Raw genomic sequence first — 27,714 nt, 5'->3', positions numbered from 1 at the left:
TTTGGCTCAATGCTTACATATATGTGTAAAAACAAAATGTACGAGCAGTGATAACTGTTTCTGATAGAATGAAGAATAGACTGATATATTAAATATTCCTTTATTGGGTGAGAAAATCAGACCATGTCATAACTGCTTTAAGTCATACAGAATAGATATCAGAGCCTTAAACAGGCTGACTTCTGCTAAATGGGTCAAACTGGGCAGAAAGTATACAAACACATAACATCCTTATAGAATATGATGTAACACTATAGATCAACTTACCTCAGAATATATAAAGCATATAAACAATTACAGCAATATGATACAACAAACACAGCAGTACTACTAATCCAAAATACTCAAAGCTTCATAGAACTGAAACAAACATTTATTTTTAGCTCCATTCTGCTGCTGATACATACTTTAGGTTTCTGAACATTAAACTTGTTTCTGCCTTTCATAGTGTGTAACTTGAAGGCCCTGAGTACTTTCTCCCACACTGAAAACACTGGAATGATAAAATTATTACCTAATACATTACCTAATAAGACTGATTCAGGACAATTAGTTATGTTAAACTTTCCTAGCAGTCCTTCACAAACAGGGAACAGTCTGTCTATTCTCTCCATCTGTCAGCTGCTGCTGGCTCTTCCTCCTCCTCTTCCTCACACACTGCTGAGTTAGTCCTGGTGGATCATCAGGGGTGCAAAGCCTCACAGATGATGTGCAGCAGTGGGTCCCTCAGTCTGTCCTCACTCTGGACACTTGCAGTTGTGACACATGGAAATCAAATGTGTGATAAGCTGCAGGATTCAAACACAAGTATAACTTATAAATACATGTTCATACTTTTATTACACAATCAGAGAGAAAGAAAAAGAGAGAGAGTACAGGACAGACAGACAGGTGACAGTCTCAGGTGTATACACTGCTACAAACAGCACAAGAGAAGGAGGATTTAGTGTTTGTGTTATTACGAGTGCTAAACCAGAAGAGTTCCCAGATGGTACAGTGGACACATGTGTGACTCATGTGATTAAAGCATCTTTCTTTCAGCTTAACGAGTGAACCGTCAGCTCGTTCAAACACACGTTAAAGTCCGTTTGGCTCGACACCACCGAACAGAGGCAGCAATATAACATAGCTAACATTAACAGTGCAGTGAATCCTGCTTGTGCCGTGATATTCAGGACTGCAAACCGAGCAGCATTCACTGACTTTCAGCTTGTTGTGTTTGTGGATTTATGACTGACTTTAATTATCCATAAAATCATCACATTCTCTGTAAGAGAATCAATGAGTACTAAAAATGTGCACCTTTACCTGTGTGTTTTCTGGAACTGGAACAGGGTGATATCTGTGACCCAACCCAGCTGGTTGGGACTCATGTTGTTTTCTGTTCGCAGTGGATGGTTGTCCCATCCACTGCAAAATGTATTAAAATCATCCTCCAGTCGAGGAAGAAAGACGTAATGGCAGCAAAAGAGGTGTGCAGCATTTGAAATGTCAAGAAGGCCTTCTTCCTCAAGGTTGTGAAGAACATCGTAGTAAATGCATGTAACGGCCACCCAGAGGTCTCTCCACAGTCGCTCTATTCTGAAATAATATATAAAAAATATTTAATTAGGTATGGCCTTTCTTTGGTGTGTATGAGAAATTCCCTGCTTGTTTCTAACCCTACATGAAATGTGTGCATGACAACAGTAATAATACATTATCAGGGCATGTAGGAAGGACCCAGGCATATCACTTAAAAGGTGCCAAAAGGGTTGTAATGATCAGTGGCAACACATGAGATGACAACCAGACCATTAACACAGAATGAACATTCAGGGGAGGAAGTAACAGACTGGAAAAGGTGTGTGAATAACTAAAAATAGGGCAGAGTCCTGAAGGCTCTTTGGGGTTTGTAGGACCTGTCCAGTATTTTCTTCCTTGAGGGGTAAATAATGGAAATTGAAAGAAAAAACAACAACAACAAAAAAAACAAAACAAAACAAAAAAAAACACCTGACACATATGAGACAATATATCCTGCTGGATAGGGCACTGTTCTCTAAAGACATTTTACTATAAAACTTTTTCATAAAACTATACCCTTTAAATGTTTAAGTATTTTTAAATAATTGAAATAAAGCTGCAACACCTTCCATCTTATGTCAGAAACATTTGAGGTTGACAGTATTTTATGAGAACAAACCTTTGATTGTGCACACTCTTTCCTGAAATGAAACTGCCTCTTCCTGTGCCACGAACAGTAAACATCAGCCGTGCAACCTCCACATTTTCCCATCCGTGGTTGCCACGAACCCTGAAAACAAAGAAAAGTACCCCAAAACATTCGAAGCTTTAAACAAACTTAGATCTGATAATAAAGAACAACATATGCCTTAATCAAAGTGTTTTAAAAAAAATGTAAAAGAATCCTTAAAATCTTTGATTGCTACTGCTCTAGAAGGCATAAAAAAATTGTCTCATGAATGCACTTTCCAGCATGTGTCAGTATGAAGTTTAATTTAACACAGCTGTTAAAATATTTTTCAGGATTTAACAGGATAGTAACAATTATTTAGATTTATTGAATTTGTAGGAAATTACACAAGTGCCATCTTGTATCATTATGATCTGTGTAAAGAGACAATTTTAAGAATATTTTTGCAAAAATACGTTAAAGTTGGAAGTAATTGGCCGATGTTCCACTCTTGAAGATCAGCTGTGCCCATTTGTTGCACATTGTGGGAATGGAGAAGTTGAGGCCCTTGCAGGCTACCCACAATTTTCCCCAAACTGAGCGACCCAGCTAATTCAACACCTTTACCAAGCAGTGCTGTTATGTAATTGGATACAAGGGGTGAGATATTAATATTTTCCCTCCTTGGTTGTAGCTCCCTGACATTACAAGGGTAATCATTTTATGATGTCGGGTTCAGTGTTACACCAGGATTTCAAATACAATATCATCATCAATAAGAATTAGTATTATCATTTCAGAATTGTAGGTAACCACTTTTAAATGCCATAGGCTACTTATTTGTTTAATTTGATGTATTCTCTCTAGGAGAACGCAGAGGGAATATCCCGTTTAACTTATGCTATCTGTTTAAGTTTAGATAGTATTTGTAAAGATATTGACCATATCCTTTTCTGAAAGTGTGGATATAATGGATGGGGTAAGGTACTGGCATTCCACAACTTTATAGTTGTTAAATTCTGGGTACAAGTATACATGCCCATCTTGTACATGTTTTTTAATATTATTATTATTATTATTATTATCATCATCATCATCATCATCATCATCATCACCATCCTACCCAATTACATGTTTCTTTTAATCAGGTTATGCTGTTTTAATGACTTTACAGTATAATTTACATTGTGTTCCTTCAATTTTCCCTAATTGTATGTTATATTAATCCTATATTTCCGTTTTAATATTTCTAATGTTTGCCTTGTTTTCTTCACTGCCTGGTCTGCCTCTGTCTCGCCTGTATGGATACATTTACACCTAAATTTCCCCAACAAAGGATGTTTTAATTCACCACTATTCCAGCTACCTGCTACCGGTCTCGAGTTTTTGTTCACCAAAGCACACACCAACTTCATACTGACGGACATATCACTGCCCTATTCCCGCCTTGTCTGACCGTGATTTATGGCTTTGGTTCACTTCACCTCACTCTTCCCCATTCTTGTCATTAAATCAGGCCGTTCTGCAACCATGGCAGCCATTCACTCTATGGCTTTGTTCATGGTGTATTTTACCCCTTCACCAAATGCCGTTCTCGTTTCCAACATTATATTTGCAGTGTTCGTCTATCTATCAATATCTGCGGAGTATGGTTTTGTACCGAGTATCCTATTTTCTAAAGCACAGCATGTAAAGGTTAGCTCGGTTAGCAGGATGCTAGCATGTAGCGCTTAGTGAGACACGCCTCAGACGAGTTGAGCAAAGACCCCGTCTGTGTACTTTATACGTGAGCAACGGATTTAAATAAAATTAACGTTTCAAAAGACAAACTTGAAGATAAAAAACAATATACTTACCGGAGAACCGCCAGGGTTTGCCGCTGCCATCTTGCCGCTCCTAAATTCAAAACTGCCTCTGCAGACAGGCAGGGGAGGCACGGAAATTGTCTTTGAGTTAGTCAAACGTTTTCCTCAGTTCGAGTAGATGATAAAAGAAAAGAAAAATGAATGGGATTTTAAGTAGGACTAGGCGTTATGTAATGATCTCTATTTAGGAGAAAAACTTAATCACTCACCTCTAAACAGCTCTCTTTTAGGAGACACACTGCTGGCTAACGGTGTCATGTGATCAAACAGCGTAATTTAATTGGCTGAGAGCCGCTCGACTCGATCTAGTGCTGATTGCTCTGGCTTACTACGGTCATTTAAGTTCATCACTTTTGCAGTTGAATTTTTGCAGGTGAATTTTTTGCAGGTGAATATTTGATGGTGAATTTTTTGCAGGTGAATTTTTGCAGGTGAATATTTTTGCAGGGAAATTTAGAGGATAAAAATTCAGTGTTATAAATTCAATGTCTAAAAATAGTTGAATTCTGATGATACTATATTTCTTCCATATAGGGGCATTGTTTGATAACAAATATGAAGAAACACAGACCTGAAGGACATGAATCAATGCTTCACTGGCATGTCCCATCTTCTTGGGTCGCGCAGCTCATGATGGGAAGAGAGTTGGTGAACAGGGCTATGTTTAAACAGAACAGGAAAGAAAGAACTAAATCAACTTTCAGTTCAATATTATTGCCATAATTGTAATCTTTCACTTACAACTGTTGTCACCAGAACTGCTCCTTGGTGGCAAAAGCATGTTTGATCCACCACTTGAATCTGCATCATAATCTTCTCCCTGGTCACATGGTGAGATATCCATGAGACGCCTTTTCTTTAGTTTCATCCTAAATAAGAAAACGAAAATAGTTTATATTACAGGAGTCCCTAACAAAATGTGTTGTGCTATGCGTTTTTAAATCAAAAGCGGCAAAACTTGCCTCTTTGTGAACTTGAGCCCACAACTGTTTCCTCCTCATAAAATTTTCAGGCCCTGCAAGCAAGTCCCTTAAATCGTCCCTACTGAGGGTGTGGAGCAAGACCTCATCTATGTTGGCAGCTGTAAATAAAAGTCAGTAACTTTCACAAATGTAAAGGTTGTACATCTCTTTAAATGTATACATTTCACTGTTCAAAAAAGGAAACAATTCCAAATTGTCATTTTGTCAAATACATTTAAATGTAATTAAATATATTATTGATCTGACAACATAAAACTGATTCTATGTACGATCACTGTCAGTGTGTGCAACACAAAATTCTTTTAGACATTAATTTGCATAAATATGCATATGCTTGGCCTACCATTTAGAACCGAAAGGTTGCAATCATCCAAACCCTCCAAGATTTTCTGGTGTAGCTTTTGTCAGAACTTTTCCCTGAGGACAGAAAAACATATATGGTTGGGTCAAAAAGAAATACTGAGTCAAGACACCACCTGCCATGGATCCAAAGTCTATGCAATCAGACACCTGGATAAGGTGCAAAAGACAGACCAAGTAGAGCTTGTGTTAATTCCATGGTTAAGTCTCATAAAATTGCTCACTTAAAATTTATGACAAGGCTATTCCAAACTAGTTTTCAAACTAAAACTAATAGTGCCCAACTGCTTGTCAAATCATTCAACAAGTGATCAAAGCTCAGATTAGGCCACTTCATCCAATAAGAAAAAATGTTACCTCAGTTCACCAAGGTTAAAGTGACCTGATTTATATTAATAGTTTACAACATAAATAATTGGAAGTAAGTTCACATCTCCAACTTACAATAGTTTATATGATTAATCATAATCTGTTGGAAATGAAGCTTAAAGTAAATCTATAGGTAAAGATGTCATTCATGAATGTGCATTATTTTATTCCCTTGTGTTATCTTTAATTTCATTACCCAAACTGGACTTGCAAATAAAATCTGAATAAACTCATGTTGGTTAAAGGTATTTTGGTCATAAAACAGTTAACTCTTGATGACTTAAGTAAATCCTCATTTAAATTAAATATAGATCTGTCCAACCCCCCTTTCTTTTTCCATAACAAAAAAACAAAAAACAAAACAGCGTTGTAAAGTTACGAGCCGATTGTGAGATTTGTCTCAAACCAGTACGGTCCTCCCAAGTTGCACACGCAAACACACCAAGCACAGTGCAGACAAAGAGCGCGCGGCTTAAGAAGGCTTAATAATCACTTTAATTTCAAATATATTTGGTGTGGTAGTAAAGTTATTTTGATTTTATTTGTTTACTTATTTTTTTAAACCTATTGTAGGCGTTGGGTGAGCTTCGCAGAATTTTGGATCCCCACAACAACAAGTTCATTAGTCAAATAAAACTGAGATGGGAAGAATTCTGCTCCAGGGTAGAGTTCTACGGTGTGTCAAAGAAGGCAATGAATCCACCAATGACCATGGACAAAAGTAAGTTTTACAATTTGAATACAAAGTTCTCATCCTTTAAAATTTATGTTTATGAAGGTTTGTTTTTGCTTTGTCCAGCTGAAGCCCACCTTGCACTGATGAAGGCTCTTCCAACGCTCTTTCCCACACCTGCCCATCCACCAAAAAAGATGGGGAATGCTTCTGAAGCATTTCTACATGTCCTGAAGGTAAGTTTTGTAAAATTTGCTTATAAAGATCTACAGAAAATTTGGCAAACAAAATATTTCGGTCAAACATGACTCAAAAATGCTTTTTCGGTTTCAGCCGAAAGACTTAAATCTATCATTTATTGTTTTCATTAATTTATAACGTATTTAATGTACACGAGTGTGGCCACATAAGGAGTCGCTTGACACTGATAAACCATAAGTCAAAACTACTATAAAATGTGTGTAACCAACAAAGAACAAGATAATGACGTCTCCGACGTTATGACCAAATCCCAGCTAAAAAACATACAATTAACATAAGATGTTAACATAAGATGTTAATTGTCATGTCTTTTGTGTCTTGCAGCCTACAGAAGATCCAGATGCTGTCCTCCAGAAACGAAGCTTGTCATGTCCAGTAGTGATGTTCGATGGCTGCAAGTGTGTCATTGCTGTTGGTAATTTACCAGTTACAACATTTGACAAAGAAAAACTTGGTGAGGCTATGATATATGTGATGGCATACTTTTATGCACTCCATCTGACTTACCCGAAATGCGTGGCAACCCTGCTGTCTGTCATTCAGACAGAAGTTCTCCAGGATGCCATTCATGAGCGTGACACTACATCATCTTACAGAAAAGCCCTGGCAGAATGGCATGCATTTATTGGAAAGTAGTGTGTAAATTTCAGATAAGATTATGAGAGGGCACTTCTGTTTTGTTTTTTGTTTTTTCAATCTGGGTCTTATTTCTAAAATGGAAAATGTTCATTTACTCACCCAGACAAGTTTTGTGGTATTTGGTGTCATTCGGAAGAAATTTGAATCTTTGTGGTCTTCCTATGTCACTCGTCAATTTTAATGGGGCAATGGCGAAACCTCTAAGGCTGGTGAAATGTTTAAACCACTTAAACAAACTCATAATGTTGGACCTGTACTGTTCAATTGTATCTTTATTATCTGCAGGTTATTGTTAAAGTGGACAAATAAAGATGGACACTTTTGCTCTGTTTCAGTTTTGTTTTGTCCGTAATCAGCAATATAATCTTAAAGTAGTGTTTAGCTAAATTTAAAAAGAAGAAATATCTTTAAAATGATTTAATGTACTAGTTTTTAGATTATTTGCCTTGATTTGTTCGTTAGAATAAGTGTTTTATGCCTATTTTCAGATTTAATTTCTTCAACATTTTACTTAGAACAAGTGGTTAAAGCTTATTTTAGGTTTCAAGCCATGATTGGTTGCCTGGAATAAGTGTAAAAGACTTATTTTTAGCTTTATTTAAATCTAGATATTGTTCTTATTTCAAGAAATCTTATTAAGAAAAAAACACTTACCCCACTGGCAGATAATTTCACTTGTTTTAAGCAAATCTTCACCAAAAATAAGTGTATTTTTCTAGTATTAAGGAGGTGGTTTTTTGCAGTGTAGTGATGGGATTTCCGGCTCGTTTTAGAGAACCGGCTCTTTGGGCTCGACTCACTAAAAAGAGCCGGCTCTTTCAGCTCCGAACCGGCTCTTCAGGTTGTTTTGTTGCTTTAATTAATTTATTATTAACAATAATATAAAATTATGCACAAAAGGAATTACTAATGTAAAAAAAAGTGTTTTTATTTATATATGTTTATATATAAATATATACGGTGGCCCCTAGAGACAAAACACGTACAAACTCCAAAATACATTTCTAGCGTTAACTGAACTTCCAAAACAGAGCTACCTAGATCACATAAATTACACAATTGAAAGCATATGTGTATTGTTTGTGTATTCATACACAAGCACTCATATATATTCAAATAATTTAAAAAAAAAAGTTCATTTACCTGTTACTACCACACACCAAATCCGGTCGTTGGTACTTCCCGGCTTGTGTAGCCACTAGGTGACAAAAGCTCAACACTGCCCCTAGCATCCTGGAGCACTTCTGTTGTGTTTTGTACGTGCTTCGGGGGTTTTATGTGTTTTGAGTTTGTACGTGTTTTGGAGTTCGTACGTGTTTTGGAGTTTGTACGTGCTTTGTCTCTAGGGGAAACTGTAAATATACTTTTATTTATTCACTCCACATAAAATGTAATAAATAAATCATATAATACAAAAAACAACTATTTACATTTCAACTTTTAAGTATTTAAATTTTCAGCTTTTTCCTTTTAAACAAATTTAAAGTGAAACAACACAAAACACTGCAAACCACAACACAATTAAATATAAATTAAAATATGAAAACAAAAAGAAGATGCACATTCTCTGTCATATGGGCCTGCATGAATAAACTTTCTGAATCCTTTATCATCTGCAGCTAAAAAAAAAAGTGGATGATTACTATATCAATCAAAGATGGCGGATGTAGCAGGTGGTGGTGCAGACGTAGCTCCGACTTTCAAACGGTCACGATTAAAACCAGAGATATATAAAACAACTGACGGAAGGGTAATTGTAGAGGATGAACTACTTAATTTCCTTGCTGTAAAAATCAAAACTTTAAGTCAGGATGAAATTGTGTTGTTGGCCACGAACACATTTGAATCCGAGGGGATTGAAGCCTCCAAGAAAGTTTTGTTTGAGCTCTGCCCTACTACCTCACAGCGGTGCGTTGGATATAAAGGACAGCATAAAGACGCCAACAATATTAAACTCTGTCTTAAAGTGCTGAATGAGTGTGGGGAGAATATCCCAAGATTTGTATCTCATCACCTGGATGATTTGCCGCCTGTTACATACTCCAGCATGGATGTGTGTTGTCTACTACGGCGAATGGACCAGCTGTGTGCTGAGGTGGGTGCTTTAAAAAATGTAGTTAAACTACAGGCGGATGTCTGCGAGCAAGTTATGACCAATGCTGTGGAGGTCGACCAACGTGTGACTGTTCTTGAGTGTCGGTCTGAGGTGACGGCTGAGCCTGTTACTCTGAATGCTCAGGGGTCGGGGACCGATTCCCACTTTCCCCTGGGGAAACACGCAGAGGAGCAGTGGGGGAGTCGAAGTAAAGGCGGCCCGCGCGGAAGGCAGGGAGCCAGAGCTTTGGCTGCTTCAAGGACTGGGACAAGCACAGTGTCAGCGTTTTGTCCGGAGATGTTGCTATGTGGTCATGATCGGGCTCCGACGACAGCCTCAGGTCGTAATATGGAAACTACAGCAACAACGGAGGATCCCGTTGAGACAGTGATTTCTACATGCTCCCCACAATGGAGTAAAGTTGTGAAAAATGGCAAGCCTCGTCACAAGCTGGAGAAGGTTAATTCGGGTTCAGGAATGCATGCTGCTACCACTGGACGCAATAAGAGGCCTGGACCTGTATCGATTATCGGCACTGGAGCTGTGAGTACAATTAGAACTGTGAAAACTAAATTGGTGAGCGTGTTTGCCACTAAATTTGCCCTGGATGTAGATGCAGAAACTCTTGCTCTGTATTTGAGAGAGAAACTCAGAAGAGATGTGACCTGTCAAAAAATTGCTAGTAAACGTAGCAGGTTCGGCTCTTTCAAGGTTACTGCTGAATGTAATGATGTGGGTGAAATGTACAATCCTGAACTCTGGCCTGAAGGGGCTCTGGTCCGGCGTTTTTATGAACCTCGTATGCCCGGTACGGTGGTGCCAAACTCAGTGGATCCAACAGGGGAGATAACTGCGCCTTCTGGTACCAACGTATCTACATGAAGATGTCTATTAGGGTATTATCTTACAACTGTCGTGGTCTACGTTTGGGACAGAGTGCAGGGGACAAAGCTCGACGGATTGTTGTGGACAGTCTGCTTGCAGAATGTGACATTTTATGCTTGCAGGAGACATGGTTGTCCAAACAGGACCTGGGAAAACTTAACTGTCTAAATGCAAGTTTTTTGGGAGTGGGGGAATCAACAACTGATCTCAGCACAGCTATAGTCAGAGGTAGAATACCTGGAGGGGTTGCTGTGCTTTGGGACAAAAAAATAGACCCTGTGATAAAGCCCATTAGACTGAATGTAGACTGGTGTATTGGTATACAATATACACAGAATAATAGTAGTTTTATCATTCTTAATATTTATACTCCCTATGAATCTTGTCAAAATGAGCAAGAATACCTTAGTAGGCTGGCTTTTATTAATGCATTTATTCAAGACAACGATACTTACAGCATATATGTTTTGGGTGATTTTAATGCTGATCTCACAGACAGCAGTTCTCGGTTTGCTAACCACTTAACTCACTTTTGTGAAGTTAACAATCTTATCCTATTTACCAAAGAGTTACTGCCTGCAGATAGCTATACATACATAAGTGAAGCCTGGCATAGTACATCATGGCTGGACCATTGTATTTGTACAGCTGATGGATATGCAGCTTTAGCAAACATGACTATTAGGTATGAGGTAACTGTGTCAGATCATATACCTTTTGGTTTTACTGTGAATGTGGAACAAATGCCAGTAACAACTGGAAATAATATTGCTAAGATTGCTACCAGTGTAAAATTAGACTGGTCAGCATGTAGTGAAGATGATTTCTTAGCTTATCATAGTAATACCGATATACATCTGAACAACATTTCTTTGCCCAAAGAAGCTATTTTGTGCAAGGATGTCAACTGTAAGAATGCTGTGCATAAACATTTACTCTGCTCCATGTATGATGATATAGTGACTGCTCTGTATGAAAGTGGTACACTGCTTGATAAACAATATAAGCATAAGAAACCTAAGATCAGACCTGGCTGGAAAGAACATGTATCCATGTACCATGATGAAGCTCGTATAGCTTATAAATGTTGGGCCATGGCTGGAAGACCTAAACAAGGCCCAGAATTTGAACAGAAAAAATGTGCGAATGCCAGATATAAGTACGCTGTTCGCTTTATAACTAAAAATGAGCAAATGCTGAGAGCAGATTCTTTGGCCAGGAAAATGATGTGTAATAATATGACAGATTTTTGGAAAGAGGTGAAAGCTCTTAATAACTGTAAACCATCTCTACCATCAACTGTTGAAGGTGTTTCTGGGGCAGATAACATTGCTGCATTATGGAGACAGCATTACAGTACGTTGTTTAACTGTATAAAAAGTGATCCATATGAGGACAATTTTGACATGAGTAATGACACAATAAGTGTAAGGACACATGAAGTATATGAAGCCATTCATAGGTTATCTGATAATAAATCCTCTGGTTTGGATCACATCACTGCAGAACATTTAAAACATGCTAGTTTAAGGCTAGCTCCTCTTCTAGCACTCTGTTTCACTGGGTTTATGATTCATGGCATATTACCAGACTCAATGCTGTGTATTTTATTGGTACCAGTTATAAAGGACAAAGCTGCAAAAGTGAGTTGTTTGGATAATTACAGGCCGATTGCACTAGCCAGTATTTTATCTAAGGTGTTAGAAAGAATCTTGTTTGACAGACTTAGTGTGTTCATCTCTTCTCTGGATAATCAGTTTGGCTTCAAACCAAAGCACAGCACTGACATGTGCATATATGCACTCAAGGAAATAGTCAGTTTGTATAAGGCTAAAAATTCATCTGTCCTCATGTGTTTCATTGATGCCTCTAAGGCTTTTGATCGAGTGAACCATAGAAAACTTTTTGATAAATTGAAGAGACGGGGAGTTCCTCAATACATCGTGAGGATTCTCTCTTACTGGTACGCTCATCAGAGCATGCAGGTTAAATGGGGAAGTAGTATTTCTGCCCCCTTTGGTGTCAGCAATGGTGTCAGACAGGGTGGGATTTTGTCTCCAATTTTATTTAATCTATATGTTGATGATTTGTCCATACAGCTGAGAGCCTGTAACACTGGGTGTATATTAGATGAAACATTGATAAATCATCTTATGTATGCAGATGACCTGGTTGTTTTTAGTCCAAGCAGTGCTGGGTTACAGGATCTTCTTAATGTCTGTACTGAATATGGTGTGCAATATGACATAGAGTACAATGCTGCTAAAAGTGCTGTTTTGATATGTAGAACCAAGCAGGATAAACAGCTAAATTTCCCTTTGTTTAAACTGGCCCAAAAAACTATTGAAGTTCATAAAAAGGTGAAATACCTCGGTCACTTTATTACTGAGCAAATGAATGATGATGATGACATCTACAGACAACGGTGTAAGCTCTATGTGCAGGCAAATACTATTGCACGCAAATTCAGCTTTTGTTCACTTCCAGTTAAAGTGGCTTTGTTTAAAGCATATTGCACACCGCTATATACTGCCCCCTTGTGGTCATCCTACAAACAATGTAGCATGCAGAAGCTGCATGTTGCATATAATGATGCGATGAGAATCCTTTGCAGGATACCTAGAAGTGGTAGTGCCAGTCAGATGTTTGTAGCTGTGGGTGTTTGGACTTTTAAAGCACTTTTAAGAAAGTTAATGTACAATTTTAGAGAACGACTGGATGGTTCGAGTAACAGTATAATTTTAGCACTTACAGATCCGACAGTGAGTGGTTCCTGTTACTCATCCAGTCTGAGAAAGCACTGGTTAAAGTGTTTGTGTATTTATTGATTTATTTTAAGTAATTGGGTTTTATGTATATTATGGTTTTATATTTTTACAAATGTTTTATATACTTATTTATATACATGTATATGTATGTGTGTATGTATATATATATATGTATATGTATATGTGTGTGTGTGTATATATATGTATATGTATGTATGTGTATATATATGTATATATATTTAATGGTTTATACCCTGTGTTGGGGGGGGGGGGGGGGTGTTGTGTGTGTTTCTGTCTTGTTTTTATGGACATGAAGTCTGCCAATAAAGATTGAAGTGAATATATCTTTCTAATGTGACGTTGTTGTCCCTGGCTCTCTTTCTCTCTCTTTCCCTCTGGCTCTGTTCCTGTGCTACTGCGAGTGTAACTACCGCCCCAGCGCAAAGCACAAGGCTCGCGTGCGGAGTGAAGCAGGAAAAAAAGTGCAAGAGAGAGGGTGAGAGAAAGAAAAAAACAAACAAAAAAAACCCCACGGCTCGCAATAAGGAGCCGGCTCGCATTGTTCACGTCAAAGATTCGGCTCTAAGAGCCGTTTCGTTCGCGAACGACACATCACTACTATTTAGCCAACTCATGGTCTTACACTGACCCCTTGTGGACATTGTAAAATATTGCTGTATCTGAGTAGATGATGTGATATGATTGTTTCTTAGTTATCTTTGACGCTACTAATTATAGAATTACCTGTTTCTGTTTCCAGACAACCATGCTTATAGTCACATATACTGTATCTGCTACAACTATAAGTTCATATCTGGCTGCATCACATTTGGATTAAACATGGCAAGCTCAGATGTAACCAATTCTTCTGTGGAGCTTAATTAAAGACAGTGAACTAAACTCCTGGACTGCTGCAGTCTTTCTGACCGAAGACTTAGGTCAGACCCGTATACCCAGCACCTCCAGTATATATATTTTACAAGAATGATCAATAAAGTTTTATTCTATTCCAGAATTAAACAAAACTTCAAGTGATTGGATTGATTCTGTCATTTTAGAAATAACTATGAGGCTGGATAGTGAGGAATGATCAGAAAGCTTTCCCGGCAGTATCCACTACCACCAGGCCCCAGGTGAATATTTCTTTCTTAGGTGGGCTTGGGCCTTTTCTTTTCCTAGTTTTCTTTAGTTAGGTTCAAAAACCATGTGGCTTCCTGCCAAACAGTAACTCAAAGGGAGTAAATCCGATGGAGGCCAGGGGCATCTCCCACACTGCAAACAACAGAGAGTCTAATCAGTGATCCTCATGAATGAACTTATGAATCATGGATTTTAAAGTCTCAATCAACCACACCACCAACTTGTCAATTTGAGGATGGTCGATGCTGGTCCAGTAAGAATCACGTTGTCTGGGCGAAATAAGGTGTTTTTGTACAACTGTAATTATTGAAAGGAGACACAGACAAGCATATTCACAAAATGAAAACTTATACCTTGTTTCGGGCAAGAACTCCATTCAAATGCATGTAATAGGAAGAAACTCACTGTCTTGGTGAAATAAAGTGTTTTTGTACAACTTCATAAAGATAGCTGTAACATTTGATAGAAGACTCAGAGACGTACGGTTACGATGTATCCTTGGCTCTCTTAGTGAGAGACTCCCCACACCGTTACATATTCCATATGTACGGCGTACGACCCCTCTTGGTCGTGACGTGTGGATATTTCTTTAAGACACTCCCGCACGCCCGGCTACTCCCCACAGCTCAATTATAAATCAGCTGTGCAGATGTGACACCGGTGATAGTTTGATCGGAACGCGTCTCCGAGCGGCCTAATGGTGGAGAGATAGTCTTTCACTAAGAGAACCAAACGTTTTCTAGCATATCGAAACTATCTCTCCACACCGTTATGTAAACGGTGTCGGGAAGCGTCAGCTCACTGAGCGGGCACCTACTGGCCATGTGACCCGTGACACAGGGGCAACGCACTAGACAGAGAGCCAGCGCTGCGAGCTAGAGAACACTCACCCACTGGCTGACGTATCAGACACAGCTAGGTCCGACTGGCGTGTGAGCCGGCGAACTGCGGGCTATATGCCAAGGGAACACAGCCCACAGCAGCAGTACAGCTGCAAAGATGAAGGGCCAAGGCAGGAATGCGACCTGAAGGGTCCATCCACACAGCCGCGGAGCCGCCCAGCCGTCCGCAGGCTGCAGGGGGCTGGCTGTCTAGCCCGCTGAAGGCCAAGCAGGGACTTAACCCAATGGTCTGTCCCAGGGCTGGGAGCAGCAAGAGTGAACTTCGAGAACAAGGCACTCGTGCACAGCGCTGCAGGCTGGAGAACACCCATTCGCCAGCTGAGAATCAGACACAGCGAGGTCCGGCTGGCGTGTAAACCGGCGAATGCGGGTAATACGCCAGGGGAACACAGCCAGGAGCTGCAGCAGCTGATATGCCAACGAGAATCAGGCTAAAATAGCCTGGAGAAGGCTCACTCGCCGCAGCAAGGTCCAACTGGTGCGTGAGCCGGCGAATGCGGGCAACATGCCAGGGGAAGACAGTCTGGAGCTGCAGTGCAGCCAGGGATGTGACTCGCCGGGGGTGTCAGGTCACGGAGCGGGCCCTGCCGGCCACGTAGACTTGCAACATTCGGGCAGTCTGCCAGACAGAGAGCCAGCCCACAGGCCAGAGAACTGTCAACCGCTGGCCAAGCAGTCAGACGGAGCGCGGTCACCCCTCTTATGTAGATAAGAGGGGACCATCTCTAATGGAAAGTTACTGAGACACTGTTGTTTAAACTAGAATGAGAGAGCTTCTGTAATAAAACTGTTAGAGGCACACCACCATTTTGAGATCCGCGGCAGCGTGTCATGCAGGACGCATCTCCCTTCTAGAAGTAATAAAGTGTTAAAATTGGGGAGTTGAGGACCCCTGAATAGCTAAGTCGAGGTGTGGGATCCTCATCACAGTTGAAGTTTGTATGAGAATAGGCTACCCCACATACTCCGCTGGACAGATGGGCAGTGTGTGTGTATGTGAAGCGCGAGAGGTTGCATCTTGTGTCGCGATTGAAATTGAGTGGCTAAATTCACCACAGTTTATTACGTGTATGCGTGTGGACCCAAGTTCCTTAGCCGGTTCGATTCTGAGTCAGGGATTCGGATTCCCACTACAGTGGTTTTAGATTGTGAGTGTGTATAGTCATTCGATAGTCTTTATGTTGCAATGGGGCCGCGTTCGTTCGGTTGATAATCTAGATCCTCGGCTATGTTCACAGGCTATAGTGTCTCTAGACTGTCAGGGTTAAATTTGGGGTTGACTTGTTGAATTTGCGTCTAAAACCGTGTGTTTGGGTTTTGCAGAGCGACACACGCGCTCTGTATGGTGTGTTGAGTGTGAGGGAGAAGTGTCTCCCAGAGCGAAGTGAAGCAGACTGACAGAAGAAGGAGGGGCAATTAGCCCAACTCAGAGGGGAGGAGCTGAGTGTAGGGTGGACCCAAGGAGGAGCTAGGAGAGTCTGTGTGACTGCAGGGGGAAAGTGCCTAAAACAGAGTGTCAAGAGGAAAAAAAAATAAAAGGGGTAAATTATTATGAATTATGCATAAAAGCTAAAGTAGAACAGGAGGAACTGGGAAAAGGGGGCACGGGATTATTTAAATTGGCAACAAGGGGAAATGTGTTTAAAAAATCAGAGAAATGAGAGTGTCAAATAACCAAAATATGATATTAAATAAATCTCTTAGTGTGTTAGGTGACCACAGACCTGGTCCTCCACAAGCACATTGGCTGGAGCAAAATGATAGATTAACATAATTGGAACAACAATTAGGCCATGTTTTGGCTGAAAATTTCACATCTCCACCTCCATGTAGAAGCTTCGAGGACGGTCAATCTCGCCCTGAAGACAGAAGTGCATTGAAATTGAGTTGAAAGGTAAGGCTGATGGACTTGTGCAGGTTGAGAGTCCTGTCCAGACTATCACAATAAAAAAATAAAAAGAACATACACACACTCCCAAACAGAGAGACAGGAAAGTTTGAATCCACAGCTCCATGCCATACGCATACATTGAACTGCCTAGTAACCCACGCATGCAATGAAAATCAGCTTACACTTATGAACATGTCAATACTTTTCAGCAATATTAAAGCAGGGAAACTTAACACACACTTGTTGTTAAATGCTGAGTTTTTCCACTACTGACAAACAAACTCTCCGGATTGCAGGACAACAGCTTAACTCTAAAAAAGAAAGAGACTGGAATGACTCGCCAGTGATGAAACAATAAATTTAGTGGTTAAGATAGTCAAATTGTAAGATGTTTTCTGCTGATTGAGCAACACAAGTGATTACTGTATGAAGAAAATTCTATTTTGTGGTTATATGGTAATATTTTAAATATGCATCTCTGTTGTCCTGCCATCTTGCTGAGCTATGAGTTGATTATATTATTCAGAAAAAACAAGGAGGAGACAAGGCTGACACAGGGCCCGGCCCAGCGTTTCTCCCCTCTCTGTGTAACACAGCAAACAGCACATCATTTTCCTGTTTGTACACTCCTGTCTGTTTTTTGTTTTGTTTTTCTCTTTATGCTTGATTACAGGCTGCTTTGCAGGCCCTGAAAGCTGAGGCTGACCTGGACTCCTGCTCTCTCCTCTACCACCTTCGACGTGACCCTGACCAAACGCTGCAACAGCTGGACCCACAGCAACAACCTGAAAATGTCAACGGTGCTGCAGGAAAGGGATTTTATGCAGCGGAGAAGGAGGGTGCTAACCCAAGGCCCGTTTCACTACACAGTGAAATTCCCATACAACTTCACCTGACAGAGCTGTGACGAGACGCCCATTAAGCCCGGATGAAAAGTGAGGCCGAGCAAAAGAATGCTGACCTTGATAACTCTGCAGTGACGGACCAACATGGATGATCGGGCATGTTTGGAACTGGCCCAAGTATTTGATATTTTATTATTATTTTATGGTTTATTTTTGTTTTTGCTTTTGTTACAGTGCACTGAGATAAGAAATCTGAGAGGTGTGATCCACCGGTGGTGATATTTTGTGAGCTCATGATTTAACAATCAGCTCTCTTATACTCAGGCCTGGAAGATTGAAATTTAAAGTGCTATGAAATATTCTTACTGGAAACAGTCGCAAAGTGTGCTTCTCCATGATTATAATGGGCTTTGGAGAAATTCACTTATATGGGACACTGATCACATGAGATGGTCTAAAACAGTGGTTCTTAACCTGGGTTCGATCGAACCCTAGGGGTTCGGTGAGTCGGTCTCAGCAGTTCGCCAGAGCCTCCGCCATGACATGCACGGCTCATTTCGTGCACCAGTAAAAGACATATCTATGTCCTGAATTTGAAAAAAATCACATTTTATTTTTCACTAAAGAGGGGTTCAGTGAATGCGCATATGAAACTGGTGGGGTTCGGTGCCTCCAACAAGGTTAAGAACCACTGGTCTAAAAGGATTGCAGCGAGTCAATCCAGTCCAAAATCATAAAGAATTGTTTTCCTTTTAAAAATCTGGCGTCATCTTGCTGTTGATGGAGACTGGACTAGGTTGCGCGTGAGACTCCATTATCAGCAATATCTGGTATGGATGTGTGTGAATGAATGTGTGTGACTGGACTGTGATGGATTGACTAACTTGATACTGAGACAAAGACTGCACCAACTTTAGGATTACTAAATGTTGACAAACAATTCACCCAGCTGGTAAGAAAAGGGTGGATACTTTGTTTTGTTTTTTGCAGGAGCAGGAGGACAAGAGAGACCGGAGGTGGAGACTGTAGCTTGACATGAGAGTGTGGAGCTGCAGACTTAACCTTTGGCTGCTAATTTTGAGTTACTGATGTTTGCATTAAGAAAATTGTGTTTTATTGGCTGTGTTTTGATTACGGTATCACCTTATATTGTTAGGAATTTCAAATGCTACAATGGAGAAAACTTTTGATATCACTTATGACTTGAATTATGTTACTATTAACCATAGCCGGCCACTGTAAAAAGTCAATAAAATTTTATAGAGGAAAATAGCCAAAACCAAAACAATATTTATGAATAACAGGGGAATGGTTCAAAATAGAGTTATGGAATAACAAACACTGGTCCACGTGACTTAGGTTCCCTCTTAAAATAGTCAATTATTAAAAGTAGAATACAACTGACAGGGGCATATGCTAGGATTTGGTACTGCAAAAGAACAAGAGCAAAGTAAAGAAAAACCCATTGTGTTTAGTTTCGATAAATTCAAATTAAAATCTACCATTACATTCAGAGTATCAATATGAAATCAAAATATATGCAAATTTTGTATGAAGCACATGACTGATAACTGTTCTGTCCTGAGCTTTTGTTTCCTATAGCACCCACTTGACCACACCACCAGTTTTTCCCCGCCAAAGGAGGGTAATTGCAAATGTTCGAGGGAGGAATTTCATCGAAAAGTGGGAAAGGTAAGCCCCGATGGGGGTGATAACACCATAAATGTCACTTATGGTCAAACTCCTAAACTGTGACACCAAGCATAAAATTCTCCAAAATTTAGAGACAGAGTGGAGTTCTGGATAAACATAATTTAGCATAAACATAATTTAGGGATTGAGGCTGAGAATCTATAATATCTTGAAATAACACTCAATAAAATGTTGACCATGTTGATTATGTCTATTCCAATGTGCAGAGTAGGGCTGCCACGATTAGTTGACTAGTCACGATTACATCGACTATCAAAATCGTCGACGACTAATTTAATAGTCGACGCGTCGTTTGAAGCTTTGTAAGATCCCAAAAGACGCAGGAATAAGTAGTAGGATTTAAGAGTGTAATAACAGACTGAAACAGAAGATGGCAGCACTGCATGTACAAGGATGCCAGCTGCCATTAAACCCCGAAGAAGAAGAAACTGTCCCAGAATTCATAGCGCGGCCCATCGTGTAGTGATGGGATTTCCGGCTCTTTCGGCTCCGAACCGGCTCTTCAGGTTGTTTTGTTGCTTTAATTAATTTATTATTAACAATAATATAAAATTATGCACAAAAGGAATTACTAATGTAAAAAAAAAAGTGTTTTTATTTATATATGTTTATATATAAATATATACAGTGGCCCCTAGAGACAAAACACGTACAAACTCCAAAACACATTTCTAGCGTTAACTGAACTTCCAAAACAGAGCTACCTGGGTCACTTAAATTACACAATTGAAAGCATATGTGTATTGTTTGTGTATTTATACACAAGCACTCATATATATTCAAATAATTAAAAAAAAAAAAAGTTCATTTACCTGTTACTACCACACACCAAATCCGGTCGTTGGTACTTGCTGGCTTGTGTAGCCTCTAGGTGACAAAAGCTCAACACTGCGCCTAGCATTCTGGAGCACTTCTCTTGTGTTTTGTACGTGTTTTGGAGTTTTTATATGTTTTTGAGTTTGTACGTGTTTTGGACTTTTTACGTGTTTTGGACTTTTTATGTGCTTCAGGGTTTGTACGTGCTTCAGAGTTCATACGCGTTTTGAAGTTTGTACGTGCTGCTTTGTCTCTAGGGACCACCGTAAATATACTTTTATTTGTTCACTCCACATAAAATGTAATAAATAAATTATATAATACAAAAACCAACTAGTCACAGTTCAACTTTTAACTATTTAAATTTTCAGCTTTTTCCTTTTAAACAAATTTAAAGTGAAACAACACAAAACACTGCAAACCACAACACAATTAAATATAAATTAAAATATGAAAACAAAAAGAAGATGCACATTCTCTGTCATGTAGGCCTGCATGAATAAACCTTCTGAATCCTTTATCATCCGCAACTGAAAATAGTTGTGGATGATTACTATACCTTTCTAATGTGACGTTGTTGTCCCTGGCTCTCTTTCTCTCTCTCTCCCTCCTGCTCTGTTCCTGTGCTACTGCGAGTGTAACTACCGCCCCTCCCCCCTCTTCCCAGCTCAAAGCACAAGGCTCGCATGCGGAGTGAAGCGGAAAAAAAGTGCAAGAGAGAGTGTGAGAGAAGGAAAAAAAAAACCACGGCTCGCGTAGTTCACGACAAAGATTCGGCTCTAAGAGCCATTTCGTTCGCGACCGACACATCACTACCATCGTGGCACTGCTCAGTTTCCAACAATGGCGGCAGCTAGTTAGTTTTAATGTTACTCTTATTATTCTTTCTGGGTCACAAAATAAACGTTTAACATATTTTCAGGCGAGAATGTAGCTGTGTAAACTTCAAATATCTGCTCAGTTTATCAAGACACCACATATTTTCAAAAGCACTCCGACGTTTTCGGAGACGTCTGTTACCCACTAGCTCGATAGCTAGCCGGGGTTCAAGGCTCACTAGAGCCGGTGAGAACACCGGACTCCCGGTAAATCGTTTTCAAACCCACCGCCGTCTTTCGCTACTCAGGTTAAACATGATATATAAGTCACTTAGGTAACTTAGAAATGTTATTGTTTGGCTTTTTTCAGTATTTTATTTGTTCCCAAGTAAATCGGTTTGGCTGGGATTAAAGTTGTAGTTTTTACACAGCTGAATAAACGTCAAGCAGACAACTGATTATCAGAAGTGTGAGATGCTTGAGAATATACTCCGGTGTCCTGTTATATTTTAGATAGCAAGGAGCAGACGGCTGCGTTTATTAAAGTCCACCGAAACAATCTGCAAATTTTATTTAAATTTAATAAACTATCATATTGTCTTTATTTTTAGTTAGCACATACCTTAAACACTTAAAGCTGTAAGCTAATGATAGTTATATAAGAGCAGATGCATGCTGGTGCAATAAGCTGTATGTTTTACGTTCAATGGATGCATGATCTGATTAGTCGACTAATCGCAAAAATAATCGGTGACTAGTCGACTATCAAAATAATCGTTTGTGGCAGCCCTAGTGCAGAGACTGGCTAATATGACCAGGGAATGCAATAAACAGGACTGTCAGAACAGTCGGCGTTAAAGTCACCTTTGACAGTCCAGACTAGAATGGCGTTGGACATCCTCAGGGTGAAAAAGGGTTGGTGTGACGAAGGTGTGGTTCAGCTTGTTGTATGTATATTTCAAAATGATACGGCTCTGGATGGTCCAGTTACCAGGACATGAAAGAATAACCAACATTATTAAATGAAGAGAAGGAATTTTCTGGGATTGAAGATCGTCTGGGTGAGTGGTTGACTGAAGCATTCAGAAAATAAAAGCTATCATTTTGTCATTGATTGGTAATTGATTGATAATTGGCACAGCTGTACTGACTTGTTGTGGACGCAGTCTATTTCATGTTAAAGGACTCTAATTAACAGATTGAAAACAGCGACATTAAGGGAAAAGACACAGTGCCACACTATCAGATGCCAGTGACGGTAGGGCTCAGTGATGAATCAGGTGAGCTGGTTTCCTGGCTGAATCAGGACATAAATTCCCCTGCTGTGGTCAGTGAGGGAAAGAAAGTGGGGACAAATGGAGCTGCAAATGTGAAGTTAACACACAGGTTTTGTTTCTAGGTAGTTCTGCAGATGCAGGCTCTGGGCGGAGCCAGGAGTTCAACAGGTTTAACATGATAATTAAATTGATTTCATTCTCTAGCACAGGGTGGCAGAGCTGGAGCAACGATACTCGAGAGGAGAATTTGTGATGTTTTGTGAGAGATGATGTTACTAATGGTTTCTTTTCATTTCTAGCTCCGGTGAATTGACACATGGGAGTGTGCCAAAAAGGGTGGTATTCCAGGTTTAACATGACACAATGGTTTCCGTGATCATTTTTATGACTTTTATGACTTTTAAGCTTTAATGATTAAAATAAACTGAATTGTGTTTAGAAGATAAAATGCCTGTGTTCATAAGAACATGAGAAGCTGAGTATCACACTGGAGGGGAAACTGTGGGACAGCAGGCTGAATGAAACACATGCTTTTTGTGAAAGGAGGGAAGATGTTTGATTTCTTTTTGATGTTTGATTTGATTTCTTCTACTAAAATAAGCGGTTATAATCATTTTCATAAACACATTGCAAATGTGCTCATGAGAGTTGGCACTCAGTCTTTTGAAGGTCATAAGCTTCGTTCGGCGTGACGGTCCGGACTGATATAGTGTAGGAAATGACTTAGAGTGTAGAGGGGTAACTGCAAACACGCTTACACACATAGATAATAATTAGACTAATTCTCTAGTTCAGAGAGTCCCGAACATGATATTCTAAACCAACTTTGAATCACTAGAAGAACAATGGATAATAACATTAGATTATTGAGGCTAGGCAGAGAGGTGTTTTCCTTTTCTGTCTTTTACAGAGGAAGGAGCAGACACCAGACGAGGTCACGGAGATATGAGGATCCTTCGCAGCAGATACAGACTGCCAAGACAGCAATTGGGGTCAAGGGTCATGTCGTTTGGGCTCCTGCTAGTCACCTCGAGAGGATCCCAGGAACCACAGCAGAAGGGGTTGGTGGAAATCCAGAAGCACCAGACCAAGGAGGGTCTGGCCAAGAAAGGGGGACACGGCTGTGACCCCAAAAGAAACATGGATCCCGGCCAAGGGGCAAAATAAATCCTCTGATCTATGCAACGAACCAAAGGGTAGTCTAACCGCTGACGTTGAAGAAAGAAGAGGAGAAGAGCGCAGAGAATCGCCCGTCCCGGAAGATTAGTTGTTTAATTGTAAAGAAGGTTAAAAGCCCCTCAGACAGAGGTTCTAGTCTGAGCACGAAGGTGAAAGCAGGAAACAACCAGAATGGGGATCGGGGGAAGTTGAAAAATAATGGGAGATCTGAGAATTAGCTTTAGTAATAGTCTGGGATTTGTGATTTTTTATGTTATGACAATTGCCCAAACACAGCAGTCATCCCACATACGGTCCACCCGTTAAAGGGTGACAGAGGGCCAAAGAGGGAAAGAAGCATAGAGAACTGACACCTAGTGGGTAAAAAGGGGGTGTTGTGTTGTGTTCTGCACTTTCATTCCCAACAACACGGCCCCAGATGATTCGGTAACTAGAGCCCTGGGATGATTCAGAACATGATTTAAGAAAATAATAAATGTATGAATATTTTAGAATAATCTGTTGGAGGAGTGGATGACGTCTGTCCTTGGGCAATGAAAGGGGTGTATTGGGTCCATTAGGGTTTCCTTATTGATTTTTACTCTTTGGGTAATTTGTGGTGGTGTGCCTTCTATCCTAGGATTTTTGGTAAGGTTGGTTAACATGGCTGTTGGGGATCTGAAGACAACATGATGATGCTTAATGATTTTTAGTAGTATCTGATCTGATCTGATCAGATTGAGGGAGGGAGTGTTGGGAATAAATAATTTTTCAGTGTCTCAATAATGCTATGCTTATTTATTAATAAGTGTTATAAAGTTATATAGTGTAGTATTAAGTGGGCACAGCCCTGAAAATAAAGGCATTAGACCATGTGTCCTTGGGGAGTAGAAAGCTGCAGACTCTCGCTCACGCTTGCCTGGGAAAAATGTAGATAAGAGGGGACCATCTCTAATGGAAAGTTACTGAGTTGTTGTTTAGACTAGAATGAGAGAGCTTCTGTAATAAAACTGTTAGGGGCACACCACCATTTTGAGATCCGCGGCAGCGTGTCATGCAGGACGCATCTCCCTTCTAGGAGTAATAAAGTGTTAAAATGGTCTACTGAGCAGTGTTTTGTCTTTCATCGGATGTAGGGTTGCCAACTCCCTGAAAAATAAATAAGGGACACTTCGTGGCCAGGGCCGGGCGACCCAGTTGTCTTCACCCTTCCCAGTGTGGTGAATTTTGTAGCTCTTTTTTTGTGTGTGAAATTAATTTTATTTAACCATTTAACTTGAATTTGATTTAAGTAGATGCATATTCTTTGTGATATGAACACATGGGAAACAAATGATCATTTAGCCATTTATTTTTAGCTCAAAATGACAACATTAACACAATAAAACAGGTCTCTTTCTTAAACAGAACTCTCTCCTGCTTAACTTAAAATGATATAAATTAATAGAAAACAATAGAACGAAAAACATTCTTGTAACAGTGCACATTTAGTGCATTTAGTACAATTGGCTTCAGTTGAGGTATTATTTCAGCTTTTCTAATGCTAATCAGCTGCTCCTGTTTGTACCCGCTTGTTCCCATGATTACGCATCATAACTCATCATCATTATTCATCTATGTATTACTTTTATGTATTAGTCATCTATTTGTTGTAATCATCTATCCTTGCAGTTGTTTATTACACAAAATAAATTATATTATCACACTTCTGGCCACATAGCGCTGATATTCATTGCACATGCCCATATTAACCTTAACCAGAGGGTTTAAAAAAACAAACCAGTGTTTACATACCATATCTGCTTCTGCCGTGGCCTGGTCGACAAAAAATTGGTTAAGGGTTCCCCGAGCTTTCACGCCCCTCATGTTCTTCATGTGCCCACCATTAGAAGCATGCCTATGGAAAAAGTGCGCCGGCACACAGTGCAGTGCGCTTTATAGGTGTTATCGTGCACTTTTCCAGCCAGGTGTTTTCCTTTTCCCATTCCTCCCTGTACTTTTGCAGCCTTTTCTTTCTTTCTCTGAGGGGAACAAACATTGCTGGTCTAATGCTGGGCTTACACTGTGCAATTTTTGGCACATTTTGAGCCGATTTTTGAGTCATGCGACCGATTTGGTGATCGGCCCGATTTTGGCCTTCATCGTGCATCTTGTAAGTATACGTGCGAGCGATTAACACCTCACGACCAGCTCCCGATCATCAATCGCTCTTGACGGTGTCACCGCAGCAGCTCACACTGCTCACGCACAAACACGTAAAGGTCGGTGAAAAAGACGGAGCAGCACGGCTGTGCAGCGTGTGATCTGGACACAAGCGATGGAGGCACAACTTGTAGAACTTTGGAAAGCTCATCCGAGCCTTTTTGATGTGGCATCACAAAATTATCATGACCACAACAACCGTGAAAATAGTTGGATTTACACTGCTGCTCAATCACAGCTGCCTGATCAATGTTTTTCATTAGCAATTTAGCAAAGTTGATGGTGGTGGTGTGCGTGTCTGTGTGAGTGAAAGACAGAGAGGGAGAGTGAGCGACAGATTTTCTGTTATTACCTTCATTTTATGGAGGCACAGTGTGAGCACTCAGGTCGCATCAGAGCATCGGGCGGTATAGTGTGAGACCCTGCATCGTGACCTACGAACTTATATCCCCTGCGAGTCAATCGTGCAGTTTGAGCAGGAGCTGAATAACGTGACTGAAAAAATCGCACAGTGTATGCCCAGCATTAGGTGTACTGTCGTCCGAGACTTGCACCGCAGTGTCGGCGCTTGTTTCCCTGTTGGCCATGCTTCTTGTTGTGGTCATCTGTTGTCTTCCGGTATTTTCTCCGTAAGCGACCTTTCCTCGACCAATGAGATAAGCGGTAATCTGAATTGTCATACTCGAATTGTCATAAGTGTGCTGTCAGCTCATTGGTCACAAAGCAGGAGAGGGACTGGGAATTATGTTTTCAAACAAAGCGTTAATTCCATTAAAAGTTATAGACTACTTTTGATTCTCACTCTATTACGGGACAAAGTGCGTCCCTTATTCAATATGGGACGTGTACTTTTGTTTCTAAATACGGGACGATTCCGTTTTTTAAGGGACGGTTGGCAACCCTAATCGGATGCCTCTGAGGAATCAAAGGAACTCGGTGAAGTGTTGATATTCACAGTGCCCAGGCGACAGTGTATGCTTGAACGCTGAAGCTGTGTCCCTGCTGTGTTTGCTTCACTATAGCCGAGCTACTCTCTAGCCGGCAGCCGCACAGCGTGGTCCGACGGGCGCATAAGCCTATTTTTCAAGGCGATAAGCCGGGGAAGGGGGACCAAACGAGAGGAAAGCTAAGGGCCAGCTAAGGGGAACCAAGCTAAGGGATACCAGGGGAATACCGGGGAATACCAGGGCATACCAGGAAAATACGGGGGCTACCAGGGTAGTACCGGGGCTACCGGGGAAAGGGGGAAAGGCAGCGCCCATGGAGGATGCCGAAACACGCTCCTGACGGACGCACATACATGCAGAACTCTCAAGGCAAACCACTCACACACACGAATGAAGATAAAACAATAAACGATGTCGCGTCTGCACAGCTATTTTATACGTGAGCTGTGGGGCGTAGCCGGGCGTGCCGGAGTGTCTTAAAGAAATATCCACATGCCACGACCATGGGGGGTCGTACTCCGTACATATGGAATATGTAACGGTGTGGAGAGATAGTTTCGATATGCTAGAGGGCACATATTTATGGCTTTATCTTAAAGAATTCAACATCCCCGTGTTGGGCAAACAGGTTTTGCAGCTGTTTGAGCTAAGATTTTCCAGTTATTCACAAAATGAAAACCTATACTATGTGTTGCGCACGAACTCGATTCAAATGCATGTAACAGTAAGGAATCGCGTTGTCTGGGCGAAATAATGTGTTTTTGTAAAACTTCATGAAGATAGCTGTAACTTTTGATAGAAAACTCAGACTCGCATAGTTATGACTTTATCTTATAGAATTCAATATCCCCGTGTTGGGCAAACAGGTTTTGCAGCTGTTTGAGCTAAGATTTCTAAGTTATTCACAAAATGAAAACCTATACTTTGTTTC

General features: G+C 40.4%; 3 long non-coding RNA genes across 3 annotated transcripts; 1 reads left to right on the top strand and 2 right to left on the bottom strand.

The window, feature by feature from the left end:
* Window positions 1–116: 116 nt before the first annotated feature.
* LOC134637456 (uncharacterized) lies at window positions 117–4,227 on the bottom strand. The gene is made up of 4 exons (XR_010095119.1): window positions 4,033–4,227; window positions 2,186–2,296; window positions 1,309–1,581; window positions 117–788 (listed from the first exon to the last, which is right to left on the bottom strand). It is a non-coding gene; the product is annotated as an uncharacterized LOC134637456 (long non-coding RNA).
* A 788-nt stretch (window positions 4,228–5,015) lies between these two features.
* On the bottom strand, window positions 5,016–26,418 carry LOC134637457 (uncharacterized). The gene is made up of 3 exons (XR_010095120.2): window positions 25,429–26,418; window positions 5,368–5,441; window positions 5,016–5,122 (listed from the first exon to the last, which is right to left on the bottom strand). It is a non-coding gene; the product is annotated as an uncharacterized LOC134637457 (long non-coding RNA).
* Window positions 6,371–7,541, top strand: LOC135933660 (uncharacterized). Its single transcript, XR_010573869.1, has 3 exons — window positions 6,371–6,474; window positions 6,553–6,662; window positions 7,012–7,541. It is a non-coding gene; the product is annotated as an uncharacterized LOC135933660 (long non-coding RNA).
* Window positions 26,419–27,714: the final 1,296 nt, after the last annotated feature.

The sequence above is a fragment of the Pelmatolapia mariae genome, linkage group LG10_11 (assembly GCF_036321145.2).
Source record: "Pelmatolapia mariae isolate MD_Pm_ZW linkage group LG10_11, Pm_UMD_F_2, whole genome shotgun sequence".
NCBI classification, from domain to species: Eukaryota; Metazoa; Chordata; class Actinopteri; order Cichliformes; family Cichlidae; genus Pelmatolapia; species Pelmatolapia mariae.
This window is presented reverse-complemented; position numbering and strand designations above follow the sequence as displayed.